This window comes from Pezoporus occidentalis, unplaced genomic scaffold (assembly GCF_034315485.1).
Source record: "Pezoporus occidentalis ecotype Australia unplaced genomic scaffold, CSIRO_AGI_Poc_V1 ctg79, whole genome shotgun sequence".
Taxonomy (NCBI): Eukaryota; Metazoa; Chordata; class Aves; order Psittaciformes; family Psittacidae; genus Pezoporus; species Pezoporus occidentalis.
Window position 1 is genome coordinate 1,422,118 of NW_026916147.1, and position 19,702 is coordinate 1,441,819.

Genomic DNA, 19,702 nt, shown 5'->3' on the forward strand with positions numbered 1-19,702 from the left:
ATTATTCCCCCTTTTATTAAAAGGTATTTCACATTCAAGAAAAAAAAAAAAATACAGAGTCCATGCCCTTTGCAGCTCCGTCTGTTCTTAATTCTCCCAGGGATGATGTCACAATGTATTTCAGTAAGGATCAGAAAGGAAAATAATGTTTCAGTCATACTTTAAAAATACAAACCCAAAGACCTTGGAACAAAACTTGCTCCTCAAAAGAAAATAAAAAGTCAGCTTGTGAAGGCGCAAGAGTCTGCTTTAAAAACAATTAAAACCAAAAATGTCACAAGAAATCCCAACAAACCCATTGTAACCCCCTTGTAAAAAAAAAAAAAAAAGAAGGAAAACAAAGCTCTTGCATGTAGCAAGCTATTTTTTAAATGCAGACAGATTACAATTTTACTATATAATTGTTTCCCTAGCCTTTTTAACACTGCACACTCAAATGAGATCTGAATAAAAGCTATGTAGAAGCTAAGAAACTTAGAACCATTTGGTAAAACCATGCAATTAAAGAAGTAAAACAAAGAAATGCTTTTAAGGAAACTAGCTTTTTTCTTTCCCAGATACCCGTCAATGGCATTTACATATTCTACCCACTGTGATAGTAGTAAACATTGGCAGAACTACAGGAAGGGGTCTCTACTGCCTGCAGTAATCTGAGGAACACTCAGAATATCAATGACTCTCAGGCTCTCTGCAAGAACACCCACCCAGGGCATTCACCAGGAGCGCAGTTGTCATGGCAGCTAAAACAGAAATAACAGCCGGTGCCCTTACAGCAAGATCCTCACTGCAGTGCCGCATGCAGTATCCAGCATTTGTGTCACTGTGTTACACAGCCAAAGGACTCCAGCCATCGCCAAAATTCTTCTATTGTTATCTTACCATTGCAATGACAATCTGCTCTCATTGATGAGAGACACATTTAGCTGTACTTGAAAGTGCTGCTTCTAGTTAATCAAAGAGCAGCAATAGCTGGATTCAAATAGCTGTACAAATTTAAGCAAAACTAATAGATTATTCCTCTACTTAGTAACTTTCTCTACTAATAAGAGGACTCATTATCATTCCCATAGATTTTAGTAATCTAGGAACCAACCCAAACCCACCACCGCAGGAAGACTTGTGAGAAAGCTTTTAGAATACTTATCCCAGTAGCACACTGCTAGGCAGAAATGTTCTGTGAGGCATAAATTCACACCAACAGCTGCCAAAACAAGGTGCTGTTTCCACAGGCTCTGTCTACCCATTGCTACTCTACTCATGCACCCAATGCCCTTGCAGTACTGTTTCAAGCAGATTAGAACTAAATGCTGTGGTTTTGCAGAGCCTAAAATTAATCTTCTGGTTTGATTCAAAGTCTTACCCCTTAGCCCCTCCAGTCTAACATCTGAGCTGAGAGTAAGAGAGGTGAGAATGACAGGTCTTATGTCAGAGTGGAAAATACACTGGGATATAATTACATGCAGCATTATCCTTTTGTTGTTTGCAAAGCAATTCTACAAAGGAAAGGGAAGATCTGTGCACAAAAGATGACAGGAGAAATGCACCTTAAAATCTTTGGTAAATGGCTATTGGGGAGGGGAATAAAAAACTTTAAGCTATTCATTTCAGTAGGCACTCCACCTCATGTTCATGTATATACGGTTTTCCCAGGCAAGAACGCACAAGAGTAACCACAAGCATCAATGATCAGAAAAACTGCTGAAAGGTGAAGCAACAGCATCTCCATCTTAGAGCTCAGGCTAACGCCAGCTTCTCAGTCTGCTTGCACACTGTGTACCTGACTTGAGTGACTTCCACCTGTCAGTCACACACCAAAACATACTTTAACTTACTGTAAAAGATACTAAACTATACTTATAACTAGAAGCTAGATAAATGCAAGTATAAAAGATTTACATAGATGCTCACTATATTCCAGTAGTGAATACTGGAGGTCCTCCTCCTCCCTACAAATAGTCTGTACCGGCTAAACATAGAAGAAAAAAAAATGTTGAAAAAGCATATTCAACAAGGACTAAAGATCTGCTAGAACTTACCAATCCCAAATAACCACACATTATGAGGTGATGGAAGTAGTTTTAAAACCAGTTCATAGAAATCTTCTGTTTTCCTAAATGTATAATCTAATGGTTATTTTTCTAGGCCTTTATCATAATTAAGCCAAAAGAGCAGCTCCCATGGTGCAAACATATGCTGAAATAAACAGACTTCATTTCCTACAGAGTTAAAATTAATGTATATGCTGCAATTAATGATAGCTGTGTCCAAAAAGCCGTTCAGGGAAAGCCGAAATGAATGAACCATTTGCATGGGATTTTGTATGCTTCAGGTTCACTGTGGTCTAACTTGCAAATCACGTAATTCCACCCCAAAGAATGTCAATGCAAACAAAATTTGTTTTGTCAAACTAGCATACAGCAAATGCTGCTTCTCTTTCCACTAAACCTCTATACACTATCTTACCCATTCTTTGTTTTGCAGCACTTGGCACTAAAAGAACTGTTCAGTCCTTCAAAATATTTCCTAAAACGCATTTCAAAGGAAGATGGTATTAGCAAAACCACATATAAGTATACCATAGCACAAATAGTCAAATATGCAATCATCCAACCAGCGACTCCCTTGCCAGTCTTGATGTTGTGAGCTTCTGTTCATGAAGATGAATATCTTAAACACCCTGAAGAGTGTTAAGCACCAAAATGAGATCCTTTCTAAAATTCTAGTCATTAGGTCATTTTTGAGATTCAGGTCTGGCCACTTCCATGCTTTCCATCAGTGGCCTTGCAGTAAAGCTCAATCAGAACCTCTCTCTCCTGTCCATGGCTTTTATTAACACAGATTATGCTCTTTTAAAAGAGCAAGAAAAACATGATTTGTTCACCCACAGGAAAAAAAAAAAAACTCTTTTAAGTCTGATTTTTTTTTTAATGGAGGGCACATAAAGGGCTGCACAAGGAATTTTTTTAGGATTTATCATTATAGCCAACACTACAAAAGTTTACACCAAAGGAGTTTCCCACTTCCTTGATTTTTTCTTTTTCCCCAAATAGAAAAGTGAAACTATTTTGAAAAAACTGCTTATTGAACATTTTAGATAACTGTTATCTTTTTAACTCTGGATGCTTCAATTAACGTTTAAATTGTGTTTAACCTTATTTATTTCAAAATACAACACTCCTTTCTCATCAAACATTGCCTACGTTCTGCTGGTAACTCCAGTGCCTGACTTTATTTAGAACAAAAAGTGACTTAACGGTGCTCCTCTCACCAGAGACAACTTGGACTGCTATTACACTGTCTTCTTGAACTGTTTTTTTATTCAAAATCTGTCACTATACACAGCAAAGCAGTGCATATTTAGATAGAACTGGATTGGACATGTTCTTAGTCCTTTAAAAAATGCTTCTAATAGCTTAGAATTACAAGCAGGAATACAAGGGAATAAGGAAAAGCAAAAATGCTACGTAAGATGTCTCAGAATAAATGCGACTGACATCAATATTACATTTTCTTTGCTAGTAGGGTCACTTACAGTTTATTGTGTGTCTGCTTCAACAGAATCTGTTCATTTGCATTCTCACTATAGCTTTCTGAGACAATGTGCAAATGACTCTGGGCATCACTGCTTCCTCATGGGCTCAGAATGGCTGTGCTCACCATTAGACTGAAGATCAGAAGACAACCTAATTCAAGTGGTAGCACCAGGAGAATTAAATTGTAATTGGCTTCAACTGCAACAAATCTATGCAAGTGTGCAAGAGGCTCAATGATCCAGTGATTCAAAACTGCAATTGCTTGTTACCTAAATAGCACATTCGTTTCTCATAAAATTTCTCCTCTTCTCCCCACAACTGAGGAAACCTTGGGACACTGAGTGGATGAAGTTTTTTAAAAGACTTCCTAACAGAAGTACATACTACTAAATATGCATGTTACAGAAGCAGCGTGACTAAAGGGAGTTTTCAAGACCATTAACAGCAAAAGCACTTCAAAATCACACAGCTGAAAGCACAAAAACGTGGTTTACACGTGGGTGGGTGGGTGGAGAGCCGCAAACTCACAGGAATGGGTAAAATTGCAAGTCAAAATGTGAAAATGGGGTGTTGGAAAGGGAGAGGAACACACCTATTTGAAAAATCAACTGCCTGATCCCCTTCTGTCTACTAGTGCAGTGTTTTAGCGTCACATACTCCTATTAATAGGTTTGTATTTTAAATAGTCTAATAGTTATAATCACAAAAGTTTGCTTGTTCCAAAGAAACACTTCAGTCAGATCAAGCTACTGGACTAGAATATACAAACTGTGATCCATACAGAAATTGCTTTCCCATTACCATCACACGTCTTAGAAATGTAATTTATATCAACCCCTACTCCCACCTCTGAAGCTAACAAGAAGACTCATTCCCAACAGAAGAAACATGAATAATGATCAATCTTTTGTACACAGAATTAAACAGGGATTTAATAATTGTTCTTTCTGATGAAGTTACTATTTAAAATATTGAATTATATGAACAAACCCTAAACATGCATTTGTCCTCTGACCTCCAGAGTGAAAAAAAATATTAAAAAGAATTTGAGACACTGACACTATGGAGGTTTTATAAACATCTGCAAAATTACTAAACAATTCAATTCCTAATCTTTAGCACTAAAAAGATTTCTGCAACCACTTATCAAAACTCTCCACCCAGAAGCTCACTGTATAAACTGTGTTTATTCCAGCTGTACAAATACACTTCATTCCAAATGTAGAAAGAAGAGCTGTAAAGAAAAATAGTTTGGCTTAATTTAGTACGGTTGATTCAATTTAAGTAAGCAGCAACAGGACTGTTCAGCTCAAATCTGAAGGGCCACACCCTGTGTCTGAGGAAAGTGTCTGGAGATTACAGATTCTCTACATCAGCTGAAAATGGAACTAAAACATCAAAACTGGAAAAGATATGCAAGATTATTTGTATTTAACAACGGAAGAAATATTTATATCTACTGACTTCAATAGAACAGGATATGGTGTAAGTATTTTAAAAAGGAAGTACATAACATACGAGGCAAAAGGAAAACTAGGAGAACTGGCATGCACAGTTAAAAGCTGGATTTCTGAGTGTTTTCAGCTCATCAGTAGTGACAGGCACTCAAGGTTGAAATTCTTACAGAAATGTGGTGGGTTTTTTTCCAGGAATTGTTGGGGGGAAAAAAAAAGTGAATAATCTGCTAAATGTCAGCATGACAAATCTAGATACAGCCTCCTTGTTACCGCCCTTCAGTATGAGGGGTCTCCACATTTCTGCTGGGAAATGATCCTCCTCTTTTTACTGAGACAGATTACAGCTATGCCATCTGACAGTTTTGCCCTTTGCCCCTTAAATCAACCTTTATTTCTGAGTAAGCAAAAGTCAAATATTTGTCTCTTTTGCCAGTCAGGTCATACTTCTTATCGTCATTTTTATTTCCCCTTTTAAAACAAAGTTAGCCCCTCGCTGCCATACAAACAGTATCATTAACATTCTTGCAGTGTTTTTGAAGCTGTCAGGTTCACAGTTCAAGGGTTTATGCACATCCTAAAGTGCAAACACTAGGAAAGCAGTCCTCTAGAAACAGGTCAGTTGTCTGTCTTCTGTTTCAGCTGCATCACCAAGGGCAGACTTAACTTCCAAAGAGGAGTTTCCTCTGGGCAGTTTCGGGAACTTGAAAAGTAAGGTGAAAAGGGCATTCCCACCCTCTCCTACTGAGTACTGTGATTTTAACACAGATTTTCTTACCTTGGAACTTCCCTTGGTCTCTGAGGGAAAAACTTGACCAAGGGAAAGGGGGTATGCAACTAATATTCTTAATTACTTACTAAACCATCAATATCCTACATGACTGAAACCAAGACCGGCACAAAAGATGTTTAGTGTTAGCTTAAGGCAGCTATCTGCCTGGCTACACTGAGTCACATTTCCTGACATGCCCTCAGTAAACAGTGAGAGAATAGCCAGTAGGATAGCTAGAATATACCCAGGAAGGAGAAATACAGAGAAAAGTCAAACCGGTGAGCCTCTGACATGCCCTTAAGAAAAAAACAAATACACAAAAAACAAACGAAAAAAAAACACCCACAAAAAAAACAGTAACAAAAAGAGCCCATACCCCCTTCCCCCCCCCCAAAAAAAAATCCTACCCACCTGTAATTGCCAGTATTCTTTTTTGTTAATTAACACTCTATAAATTTGCTAGAACTGTCAAAGTGTTGACAGCAACTATGCTAAGTGATTTGGAAGCAAGCAAAAAAGAAACTGTCCAAGAGCCAGGCAAGTATGGAAGCCCACAGTGTACACTAGAATAGCAACAAGAAACACTTTACTACAAGATATGTAGTAAACCTGAAAAATCAGGTCAAGTGTTAAGATTCCTGCTGCTGTAAAGAAGCAGCACTAGACAACTGAAAAAACTTGTATTCCTCACAAACTCATGTTCTCTGTGACACCTCTACTACAGAATCTCTCTGGGAATTCCCAAATTAAACAAAATTATTCACCAAAAGAAATGTAAGCAAATTACTAACCTCTGATATAATGTTTGAAAGAGCTCAAATGCTACTCAGTCCGGCCACATCTGCCCAAAACAGCCATAGAGTAGGTTGGAGAGTCCTAAAGCTTGAGGATATATAAGTATAAGCTTGATAGACTCTATACACCTTTCCTACTAGCTGTAGCTATGAGGACTATGCAGTGCATCACAATTATTTTCCAAACAGCCAACTTCAATAAGATCATTAGTAGATGAGAAGGAAAGGGGGGGATGGGGAGGCTGAATTCCTTTGTTCACTAAAAATAATTGGAATTAGGTCAAATACCTCTTAATTTCTCCATCTAAAACATGAAATACAGTAACAGAGATCAGATCACGCAGAAAGAATGCAAAAGTATTAACTGGCTTACAAAATCTGAAAAATAATTACCTCATCTTCTGTTATATGACTGTGCATCTTGACCAGCTTGGGTTTTTGTTTGCAATAATAAATCTGGTTTCTAGGTCAGAACTTCCACAAAACATTGTCTGATTTACCATTTGAGGTCTGGCATCTGGCAGCCTTTTACATTTTCCTTCAAGTTTATTAAATTCAGTAAACAGTGAGAGAAAAACTAAATTTTCTGATTTTCAAAATTTGTAAATGTGGAATTTGCCTGCATTGGATAAAGGCAGCTTGTTAACCTATTCAGGAAAACAGAAAAAAAAGAATGTTGGAACAAAGACCATAATGAGAATAATTCTTCTAGGCCAGCTTCCTAAATAACTATTTAATCAACGGCTGTTTCACATTATTACAGTCATCATTAGAAAATGAACTTCCTTTCACTGATACCCTGTGATGAGGAACACCAGAGAGAAAGAAGACAAACCCTTTTGTCCCACAAGGATTCTAAAGAGTAAGGAAAAAACCCCAGAAATGTTAAATCTTTGCCTGATGCTTTGTAAATAGAAAAAGTCTGGCTGTAAGCCCAGGAAACGCCTAATACAGTATGACAATGCAGAAAGACTGCATAAACAGACTGGTCAGGTCGCCATAACTCATATAGCCATACAGCTATTGGGAACAGATGACAGAATAGAGTACATACCACATTTTGGTTTTATTTCAATTCTAAACAGATTTTTGCATAAACTTTATACCATCTTGAAGTTTAATTCAGAAAATGAACACACATGGAAATGGAAGACTGCATTTGGATGCAATTCAAATAGATCATCCTCACTGCAATTGAAATGACAGTAAGAAAAATAAGCTGTACAAATATGCACAAGTTAAAGTGAGCTCCTACACATATTTATTTCTTAAAGCCTTCCAGTATTGTAGAACTTTCTGTCAAGGTTCCAAAGGGCAAAAATTATCTCTTTCTGCAAAAGAATATTTCCAGTAGTGCACTGATTACATGCAGCTATTTAGATATCGCAGTTTGAAAGGACTAAAGTTCCAGAATTTGTGAATCTTTTTGAATCACACTGTACAACTCATCTGTTTATCTCTGTAACACAGAACACCCTAGAACACTCCTTGCCACAGTATTATCCATTACTTCAACGAGAGTAATCGTTTCAGTGTATTAAACAGTGAAATTTAACATCATGCTTCTCAATTTCAAGTTACACAAAGAAAGAGCAGCCTTACTAAAAATGGAATAAGTGGAAATTGGAAACAGATAATTAACAAATGCAGCTTATCTGACTATAATCCAGTTTGTCTGAAGAGAAAAAAAAAACACAGTATTTTCAGTTACAGGACAAAGATTATATATTTGCCCATAGGTGCATTAATCGCAGCAGCTCAAAATTCAGCATAACAGATTCTTTCCTTAAGTGGCATAACTGCCAAGCCTAACACAGAACCAAAAATAGCACCTGACTTCTCACAGCTAACCTGCCATCTTACCAGAGAATAGCTAGTCTAAAAATAAAAGCTAAAGGTATTATGAAAGAACATTAAAAGTGTACATATAAGGACAGACAGCTAGCTCAGCTAATCCAGTGAAATGTTACGGATTTAATGACACGCTGTTTCACAACACAAACGCAGTTAAAATAAAAATCACACCATTTTTCCCTACAAAATTACCCCTTTTGCACTATTACAGAAACAAGTGCCTTCAGCCAATCACCCTACTTGAAAAACATGGTATACAAATACTATGGAGAACTTAAAAAAATGAAGTCATATATTTCCCCGATTCTTTAGATGAGTTGCTATGGCATTCATAGAGAATCTACTGCAGTCCAAGGTTTCCACTGTTCATGGGCAGACACTGCTTCCTGGAGAGGATACAGAAACAGCAGTTTCTTAAATAAGAACTATTTTTTCATAGAAAAATAAGAAGTTCAAATTGAGTGTTTGTGGCCAGTGCAGAAAGAATAAAAGTAGAAATCTGGAAAAGTCTTTTGATGAAGAGTACAAATAATTTTTCATGAAACTTTAAGCTTTTTTTAGCTTAAACATTTCTACTATTATACTCTGGAACAGGTTGCCCAGAGACATTTGTGGAAATGATTCAAGGTAAGTTTAACGGTTCTCTGAGCAACCTGACCTAGCTGAAGATGTTCCTGCTCACTGCAGTGGAGTTGGAGTAGATGACCTTTAAAGGGCCCTTCCAACCCAAACCATTCAATGATTCCATGGTTTTCCTATGGCTTAAATTGTTCATGTAGCTGCTGCTAAAGTCAAGTTTCTGTTTTGTTCAAATTCTATTAAAAAAAAAATAAAATAAGTAACTCTAAGATTCAAAACATCAGTCGAAATGCATGACTCACTGCAATTTTATGTTGTTACATTGACAAATTGAAATTCTGTTGTTTTCTGAGTTCACATGTTAGGGCTTCAACCTTGTATACATTCAAAGCTATTTCTCACAGCACTGAAACAGGAGGGGAAAAAAGTAACCCTATAAATTCAGGTGTCTCAGTTCTGTCTTTTTCATATATACCACTTTGCATAAAAGAAGTCTTGCTAAGTTCCGTTGAGCTTCTTACAGACTAGAAGCATGCGTTTCACATGTATTTTAAGGTTTGGACAGTTAACGTTTTTAACTCTTAAGTTACTTCATTTAATCAGCATTCTATCTGCTTCAGTACAATAACTGCACTTCCAACTAACCTCGCAGTTCTATTTTTATAATATTAGTTCGTAGGTTTTGCAATGATAATTGCTTGCCATCCAAACATCATGCACAGCTTTCAAAGGCTTTTAATTCTCAAAGCATCCCCCTCACTTAATTGCAAACTGGAAATATAGAAACAAAATTAAGTTTATGGATGGTCTCTATTCACCATTTCAAACAATGACATTTCACATTCAGATGAGATAACAGAAATTCAGTGTAAAAATACTACCCTCATCAAATTAGCTTCCATGCTTATTCTGCTTTGTCTGTCATGGCTATTGAGGTCTGTTGAACTCGCATAAAACATCTGGAACAGTTATGCTGAGCTAGGGATGGACATCAAGTAAAAATAACAAGGATATAACTGATTAATTTAAAGATTAGATGCTTGGAAATCTGAGAAATTGCAGTAATACAGGAAACAGCACACTTTGTAACTGGCTTTCAGAGATCCAGATCAATTCCACTAGCTCCGAACTCTGACCAATATTATTTCTGTGTTGCTGCTGCTTCTGAATTGCTTTATTAAGGTGTCCTAGGTTCAGCAGTAGCAGTCATTTTTCTCCTCCTTGGTAGCTGGTGCAGTGCAGTGTTTTGACTTTCAGCTTGGGAACAGAGCTGATAACAAGGATGTTTTGGTTTGGCCAAGGACTTTGTGAGCCTCATGCTCTGCCAGGGAGGAGCGGAAGCCGGGAGGAAGCAGAGACAGGACACCTGACCCAAGGTAGCCAAAGAGGTATTCCATACCACAGCAAGTCATGCCCAGGATGTAACTGGGAGTTAGCTGGAAGGGCTGGGAGACTGCAGGGTTGGAGGAGGTATCGGTCAGAGCTTGGTCGGGCTGGGGGGGGCGAGTTATCGGTTGGCTGGTGGTGAGGTGATGTATTCTCTTCCCTTGTTATTTCCTTTATCGTTATTATTACTGGTGGTAGCAGTAGTGATTTGTGTTATACCTTAGTTACTAAACTGTTCTTATCTCAACCTGTGGGAGTTGCATTCTTTTCAATTCTCCTCTCCGTCCCTCCGGGAGTAGGGGGAGGGCAAGAAGGGGGGAAGTGAGTGAACGAGTTACCTGACTGGGTTTAAACCACGACAAAGGAGATAAACATGTAAAGTGCATTTGAAGATGTATAACATATCCTTGATTTTATTTTCAGATGAATTACAGAGACAGTGGAAAAGTAACATTTCTAGGCACTGACAAAAGAACAGATGTGTCAATGTTGTTACACCAGAAGTTCTGCCAGAAAAAAAAGGATGCCTCCATCAATTTCTCTTTAAAAACCAAAACCCAACAAAACCTCATTCATTTATTCCTACATGTCTGAAAATTACATTTCTTCCTTCAAACAAACACCCACAAGTGTCAGAAAAAAACCAAATGGACACCATCCTTCTTAGAAGCACAGACCAAAACCATCAGTTGACTTTTGCACTAGATTCTATGACGTTTGGATGAAGTGCTTTAAATATCCTATTTTAAAATCCTACTATTAAAGAGGGGAAGTTTAGATTGGACATAAGGAAGAAATTCTTCACTGTAAGGGTGGTGAGGCACTGGAATGGGTTGCCCAGGGAGGCTGTGAATACTCCATCCCTGGCCGTGTTCAAGACCAGGTTAGACAAAGCCTTGGGTGGCATGGTTTAGTGTGAGGTGTCCCTGCCCATGGCAGGGGGGTTGGAACTAGATGATCTTAAGGTCCTTTCCGACCCTAACGATTCTATGATTCTATTACACTTTTATTGCTATGCTACCATTAGCAGCTTGGAACCCAACTTTGGTGAGTTTGGCAGAGGATTCAGGTGACTCAGTAGTATTTTTGAATTAAAAGTTGACTCAAAGTGTTGGGGGAGGGGTTAGGTGAAGTGCAAGTAAATTAGAAGGTGAAAAAGACGCATATAGGGTCATAATTCAGCAACAGACTACTAAATATTAAAAAGCCCTTAAAACAATCTGGATGACTGTTTCTGCTCAGCCAGAAGATCAGAGATTCTGCTGAACACTGGAAGCATCTGGAAACATTATATTGTTCTGTGGACCTCTGTATCAATTATATGATAGGCGCTTTTGAAATGTGAAAGAAAGATCATCCAATTTTGAATTAATGAGTTCAGAATTCATTCCTGGTACCTGGAAATGAAGTTTTAGAAAGCAGGACCAATACATCATAGCTTGCTACTGAAGACCCATTTCCAAACCACTGATTTTATCTTTTTTTTTTCCATAGAAACTTTAAAAATACATTCCAGGCCAGGCTTCCTTCTCTAAGACACTGAATTATGAAGTATAAAATGGAGCAAACACAATCTTCAAATCATACCATCAACCGCAGTGAAACTCAACGCTGAAGGCCAGTCAGTGCCTCAGGGTCTGCTACTCTCAGAAAATAATGCTGGCACTTAAAAAGAGGTTTTTCACTGTCTTCCACTTATATTTGGCAAGATTTGAATCAGTACTTTCTTCCAAACTCCTGCCACTCATTGAAGGGCAAATAAAAAACATACCTATTCCTGAAATACAAACCTCTTCTGACTCTGGAATTGCATAAAGCTAAATTACATAATAGAAGGCCCAAAGAAAATTTTTGATATGTATAATCTTTAGATTTTGGCTGACCAAATCTTTTCAGTGGTTTGGCTTAATCTATTTTCCATAATTTCAGTTGAGGTAACTGCTACTAAACCCTAAGTTTCCCAGGTTTGTGTTTTTCCCATAATAAAGTCAGAGTTCACTAAACACATTATTTTTATCCAAAGGACATTTTTTTAAATAATCCTTGTTCCTCTATAGAAAAACTACCGAGAAGTATTAAAATATTACTGAAATCCATTTAAATATAGTGAGAAATGTGAATTGAATACATTTGTTAATTTTAAGTTGGTGTTTTCTGGTTTTTCAAAATCACCAGTTCACCAAGCATTTCATCATACTTTGTCTTCATGATGCTTAAGACCTCATGTATTAGACCTCATTATTTTCACTGCATTGATCACTTTTTTTCCACATGCAGAAAACTAGTAAACGCAGCAGTAGAATCCCTTCACATTCATAGTCATAATAAAAGCTATAAAGCTAGCCAGTCTGGAAATTACTAATCAACCTATTTCTAGTTAAATAAACACACAAACAATAAGCAACCCCCATTCTGCTTCAAGCTAAAACTAAGACCAGGCTATGCAACTGGAAGCATATACGGAGCTATATGGAGACATCATAATATATGATTATATGCAACATATTGTATATGGAGATAAAATTTTTTTGTCATTAATCTCATCTCAGCACGAGCAATTATGAGATGGTTTTCTGCCTGCTAGTGCCACTGTGGAGTATAAATACTGTTCTGTGGGTGTTTGTTTTGTTTGTATTTTTTTTTAATCTTATTAATTTTCTTCACCATTTGTATGTATCTGTCGTACCTATTTTCAACTTCGATGAAAGAGGATTTTTTTAAAAACTTTACTTAAACTCAAAATACAGCTAAAAATATAAACTATATTACAGTTTACAACAAAACTGGGCACAGATGAGGGTTCTCAAATGTAATACGTACACAGCTAGTGACATGGAAATCACCTCCAATGTTAAGGAGGATGCTCCCTGTGTTCCTGATCCTAAACTAGTCTGAGGCAGCAAATACAGCATGTTATTCTGCACAGAACTGGAAGCTAGTGTAGCTGCAACACCCCTCTGGCATCTCTCATGAAGTTCCTATCACAGCTCCCAACAAGTGGAAGTAATCAAGGTCCAGCTCGTCTGGCTGAATCTAAGCTGCAGTGCTGATGCCTTTGCTTTATCCTCTGGATTCCAGTTTAAGAAGAATGGTATCAAGATGTTCAGTCTGGCTCAAAATATATCTATTGTTGCAGCTGATGTAAATACCTATGCAAATAGTTTGGGAATCCTTGGATTACAGGGTTTTTTCATTACCATTTTTAATTTTTTCTTTAATAAGATAAAAACAGTATTTGCATCTGCTACAAGTTTTAAACTTGACTCTGCTAATGTGAGCTCCATCCTGTGCAGAAAAACCCAGGGTAGCTTTAATCTAGCCATATTCAGAACTAACAGTAGCAATGCTCCAGCATAAAACATTACAGAAGACAATCTGGTCTACTGGGTACCAATACCAGCAGCTGAGGCCTGGGCTACTGACAGGGCACTGCTATTTGTGTCAAAGCCAACTTAAGGCCACATTGCAGTTCCACCTATTCACTGTCAAGTGATCCTTCTGGAAGGGAAACATATTATAAACTCACTCCTGCTCCACGCAGAAGGGAGGTTTGCCCACTCCATAGCCTGCAATTGGGTACACAACTGCACAGGAATGCACATTGTGTAATAGAATCTGCTTACAATACAACAGAATAAAAGGCAGTCTCTTAATATCACAAACATACCTTGCAACTAGCTGCAGCACAGGGAAGCATGTAAGGACAGACATTGCTCAGAATTACTTAGGCTTCGAAGCAAACATTGTCAAACCCTTCTGATTACACATACAATGAAATAGCACCAACCCTGTTCCTCCAGTTTTCTGCAGCCAGCTCAGGATTCTATTTGTTCCATCTCCAAAAAGTATACGTCTGGAGAATCCTAACTCCAAGAAGCATAGTGTCTTCTTTTCTTTCTGCTAACTTCCATTACAAGTATGGCTTAATATACAGTTGTCTGATGCTGAACAAGCAGATTAAAAAAAAAAAACACAAAACCAACCAAACAAAACCATTACCCATTTGACCAATATATTGTAGGTACCTTGTGTCAGAAACACCTGAATTTTTGGTCATCCTCTTCCTCTTTAGACCACAAGAACCTTATATGCTCCAAGAGGAGAGAATGCTTTCCCAGGCACAATTTCTGACATTCAAATGCTAAAATACCACCACAGCTTTGAGATAATATAGACTGTAAAATAGTAAAGAAGGCACTTAAACAAAAACATGTCAGGATATCATCATTTAATATCACATATTGGTTATACTAACAGATTCACTTTACACCTTCTGCTCTTGCAGTTCCTCCCATGGAGAGAATTTCTGACTGTAATGGAGTCCTGGTTAGAATTTCAACCACTCCTACACTTGTTTACAGCAGTATTAGCCTTAATCCTTTTACTCACAATTGTTAAAGCAGAAGCATAGTTCTGGCAACTACTCCATTATGAGGTTATCAGTGTCCTTATTTCTACTCTCAAGGTCTAAGGCTTTTGCAGATATTCCCCAGAGCTTAAAGAGCTTCCTAAGCAGCTTCTGGGAACACATGCTGTTTTTACTAGCTCTGGGTAGAGTTTCACTATATGTGCCAAGCAGACCTCTGTGAGGCCCTGTCAGTGATCAACTGATTTAGTGTTCAAAATTAGAACCCAAGCCCAGCTACTTTTGGCAGATTCACTGCAAGAGTCTTAATTCTTATCTGCATTCAGCATATCTAGTCATAGTTACTTATTTTACTTACCCTAACATTTTCTCTACTGGTACATTAAAATGGACTGGCAGTACAATGCATTCTGTACCTTTCATTAAAATGGAGTAGCAGATACCTAACTGACTTACAAAGCCTTCCCCAAACAAGAAGCTCTCTTAGAAGCTGCCTTAGAAAATGCCTAGAGATGCAATTTGTATTGATACAATCTATTTGATATTAACAATAGTCTTTTTTAATTCAGTTGCAAGTGGAAAGTCTAAGGAATAGTAGGCAACATGGCTCATTTATTCCCAAAATAAGGGCATAATGCTAAAAAATTTTTCTAGAAAGCATACACTGGATCAGTGGATTTTTTTTTTTTTTTTTTTTGCCTTTTTCTGGGCCTCCTCAGAAATATTTCCAGAGGAGATGAAGATCCATGAGAAAGGAATTTAAAATTATCAACTATTACTTTGGTATTCCTAATCAGCTTTGAGAAACCATCTGTTTTCTATGAAAACCATCTTGAAACTGTTGCTTAGAATGCACTATGGAAAAGTTAACTACGACTCCAGGAATCCATGGTTCACACTGCATCTGCTAAGTATTCCACAGATGTTTCCCTGAGAGGCTTTGCTTTTGTGGAAAGGGGACTGTAGCAATTTTATATATATATATGTGTGTATATATATACATATATATATAAAATTAATCTTACTAGTATAAATCTTACTATATATATATAAAATTAATCTTACTAGTATAAAAAAAATCCTTGAAGACTGTTAAACAACTATTTACATTCAATACATGGCAGTTACATAATGGTGCCTTTAAAGGAGTGAGAACTATCAATAAATACAGGAACTCAGTCATCCTGAAATCTGTTTACTTGCAAGTATTGAATGCAGCATTCTGCAGAACTATATCAAAGTCTAAAACTGATTTTTACGATTCCTTTATTGCATTTAAGACCCAGATTAAACAGAACATGACAGCTCAGAGCCTGCAAGTCAGCAACAGCCAGATTCTCTGGAGTTGTGTTGATTTTTCTCAAACCAGTGTCTATCAGTACAGATATTCCTGAAAGTCTATCTGGAGAATGCTCTGAAAGATGCAGTATGAAGTGCCTGCAGTACAAAAAACAAGTTCAGTGAAAGTTCTTAGTCCTCCTGGGAAGGTTGGGGTTCTTTGTTTCTGATTTGGTTGACTTATTTTGTAATACTTAGAATAAATCTAAAAGCAGTAGGCTTATAAAAACCCACACTTAAAAAATTTACAGCAGAAACATAACCTCCCCTACACACAGCTTCTCTTAACGTGCTTCATGTTTAACCAAGTACTGCCAACCCAGATTTAAATTTACACCCAGACCCCAGAAATGTATTGCTCTGTGCATCAGCAAGTTACTACTGCGAGCAGTATATGAAGGGAACTAAGAAACAGCGAGACTCAGCAAGAATAGAAATGCAGAAAAATTTAAGAATAACAGTTATAAAAATAGCACTATTTAAAACATGAACATGTTTCATCTCCCTTAGAGATGTTTCATCTCGCTTAGAGATGGGAAGAGCAAAACTTTAAAACATTTTTATAAAGAGATGAAGTATTTTATGGCTTGGTAGCAAGTATAAAAAGTAGACAAGTAAAACATATTAATTTCATTGCCTCATAGGCTATATGCAAATGTATTTACCGTCGGTCTCAAACTGTGCCACACTCATGACAATGTACTTTAGAAGTTATTCCAGTCATTTGCCAACTCAGAGATTTCACTAGAAATCTTGACTTTTTCTGACAAAATCTGCAAATTTCACAGACACTTTTGCTTTTAAATTAAAGGCTTTTACTTAAGACTGCTTCAGTCAAGTAGACTGAAGTAAAATCCACTCTTATTGTAAACTCCTTATATCCAAGGCAAATGAATGCAGAAATCCTCTATGTGGATTTATTGTCTGCTAGTATTAAGTGGCAGATGCTGCCTCAGCTTTTACTAAAAATGTCAGGCGACATTCTTTTAAATAAACGCTGCAAAAGTGCATTTCATTGCATGATGGTTTCTCCAGTCTCTGCTTCACAATTCCCGAAAAACACAATTACTCATTCTTTGTTAACACTAAGCTTGTGACAAATTCAGCCAAAGGAAAGTAAAACTTTAGCCTACTGAATTGAGTCCAATTAAAAAAAATAGCCTTCATTTGACAGAATTCCCTTCCTGCATAGTACAATTACATTTACCCAATTTGAGAGTTTTGAAGTTTCAGTATTTCAGCAATTAAAAATCAAGAAAAAGTTTTCAACACATTGCAAGATCACTTCTTCTTTCCATACAGTGGTTTAAGTAACTTTTATTACATCCACAGCCAAAAATTCCTGGTGGTTTTCTGAAAGATTTGCCATTAAAAGATTTTATAATTACTCAATACCTTATTAGAACAACAACAACCTAAACCAGTTGAACAACAAAACCCAAACCCTATTGATATCACTAGGCTACAGTGTCCATTTTATTAAAATACATTCCACATTGGAGGAATGATTGCAAGAGAGGGAAGTCAAAAAGCAAATTGAAAATTCACAGACCCACGCTATCACTCTGAATAAGGTCACAACTCTCCATTGTAACATATAGTCAGCTTTTATGGTTACACTGATGCAATTTTAGAATTAATGAAATGTTACACCTGCCATTTAGGAAAAACTGTATATTATCACCAGGAAACAAAGAATATTCCTCAAGTAAAGCATTTACTCCAAATATACCAAAAAAACAAAACAAAACAAAACAAACCCAACCAAAAGTTGTAGATATTCTCAATCCTTTTAAGTTGCAAATATGGTAAAGAGTGAGCCTGTAAGCAGGTCAGTTTATCCATCAACTTGTATGTACAACTTTGTCCAATTAACACCTTGCCCAAAGATGCATTCACTTACATACCTTCCCTAGCACTCGCTAACATTACGGATGGTATGGACAGAAAAAAATAAAAAAGGCAAAGCATGCCATATATTTAGACTGAAATCACTTGAGGGACTTCCAAGCCTATTTTAATACAGCACAATATAGAAACAAATAAGCAAAACAAACGTAAATCAAATCCCATCAGAGAGGTGATGAAGAAAGGTCACAGTGAATTAAAGAAAGCAGACATCAAGTTTCTGCTAAAGTGCTGCAGAACAAGTAATTTGCAACCAGCAATTTTATAACCACAACCTTACAAATGAATAGCTTGTCAAGTGATACATACTTCAATCATATCTATGCACTAGTGAAAACATGCAGGTATTTTGGAAAATTAATTCCTCAGAGCTCATATTTTGACCTGAGAATTTTAATTTTTAGAATAATTGAAATGTGTTCATCAGTTTGGAGATTTGAAAAGTAACCTAATACATCAAATTCAAAGAACTGTCAGCTAGACTTAACCATCAAAGAATCTAGTCTAGCAGAATATTAAAAGTGAACAATCTGTTTAAACTATAACTTCTATAAAAAATTAAAAATAAAAGAGCTGTTATTGTTTTGAGGATACAAATTCTGAAAACAATTTTATATATTTTAGAAACTACACAAACTCAAGCATATATAAAGAATATTGTTAATAAAAGTCACTTTTTTTTTTTACAATATCAGAATAAGAGTTTCCTTCTTAATATTCCATTTTAGAGAAAACCTGTACTTTCTGTTGTAGCAAATGACAATTAAAAGAGAACTTTAATAGAATAAGACAAAGTTATAACTTGTTCCTTGCCAACTGAGGACAGTTCACAGATAAGGTATTCTCACAAACATCCAGGTGTCATACACAAATGTCTAGCCCTTTGCTAAAAATAAAATTTTTCAAGTATGCTAGCACTGATTCACATTATGAGTGAAGATGAATTAGGTAAAACATTTTCAGACTAATTATATGTGGATATATAAAACACGGATTAAAAACCTATGGACAGTCTCATTCCAACACAGTCAGTTTACACAAAAGGTAATGAGACCAAGAGAAAGAAATATCTTATACTTCTTTCTTTACACATATTTATGTCTTCATACCTTACAAGTCTTTTCTAGTTCAGTCACATGTCAATTTTGAACTTCACATAATCCTTTTTTTCGACCATACAAAAGAAGAAGTAGTGTAATTCTTATCAGTGTACTAACAAAGATTAATCGTTGGGTTTGCATGTGAAAATACTGGACCCTCTCTTCTCCTTCCATCCTTCCCCAATACTAATAGCAACAAATAATTTTTGTTCAGAGCAGTGAGAAATTCAGCAATATGTTCTGTTACCAGGATGTGTATCAATTCCCACTGGCTTCGAAGAGAAGGAGGAAACACAGAGATTACAATTCTGGAAAAATTTTGGGAAAAGGAAAAGATTCCATTTAAAAGACAGATCCACTTCAACTATCAAGCAAACAAGTGAGGAGACAGGCATATTTTGCCTCTAATGCATGAGTGATTTCAAGGGAATTTCACCAATAAACTTGGCTACAGATGAAAGGTTTAAAAAAAATGAAACGTAAATCACATGGAAAGAATTGGAAGTCATCTCAGACATACGCTACTAACTTGAGAGCAGTGAAACACTGGGGAGTCATATTTAGCAGAACTATCCAAAGCCTTAATCTCACAGTTTTCCCATTACCCAGAAAATATCA

The 19,702-nt window shown here is 36.7% G+C and overlaps 1 protein-coding gene across 6 annotated transcripts in view; it reads right to left on the reverse strand.

The window, feature by feature from the left end:
• DCLK2 (doublecortin like kinase 2) overlaps nt 1-19,702 on the reverse strand; it is an 88,638-nt gene that overhangs the window by 43,771 nt on the left and 25,165 nt on the right. The window lies entirely within an intron of this gene.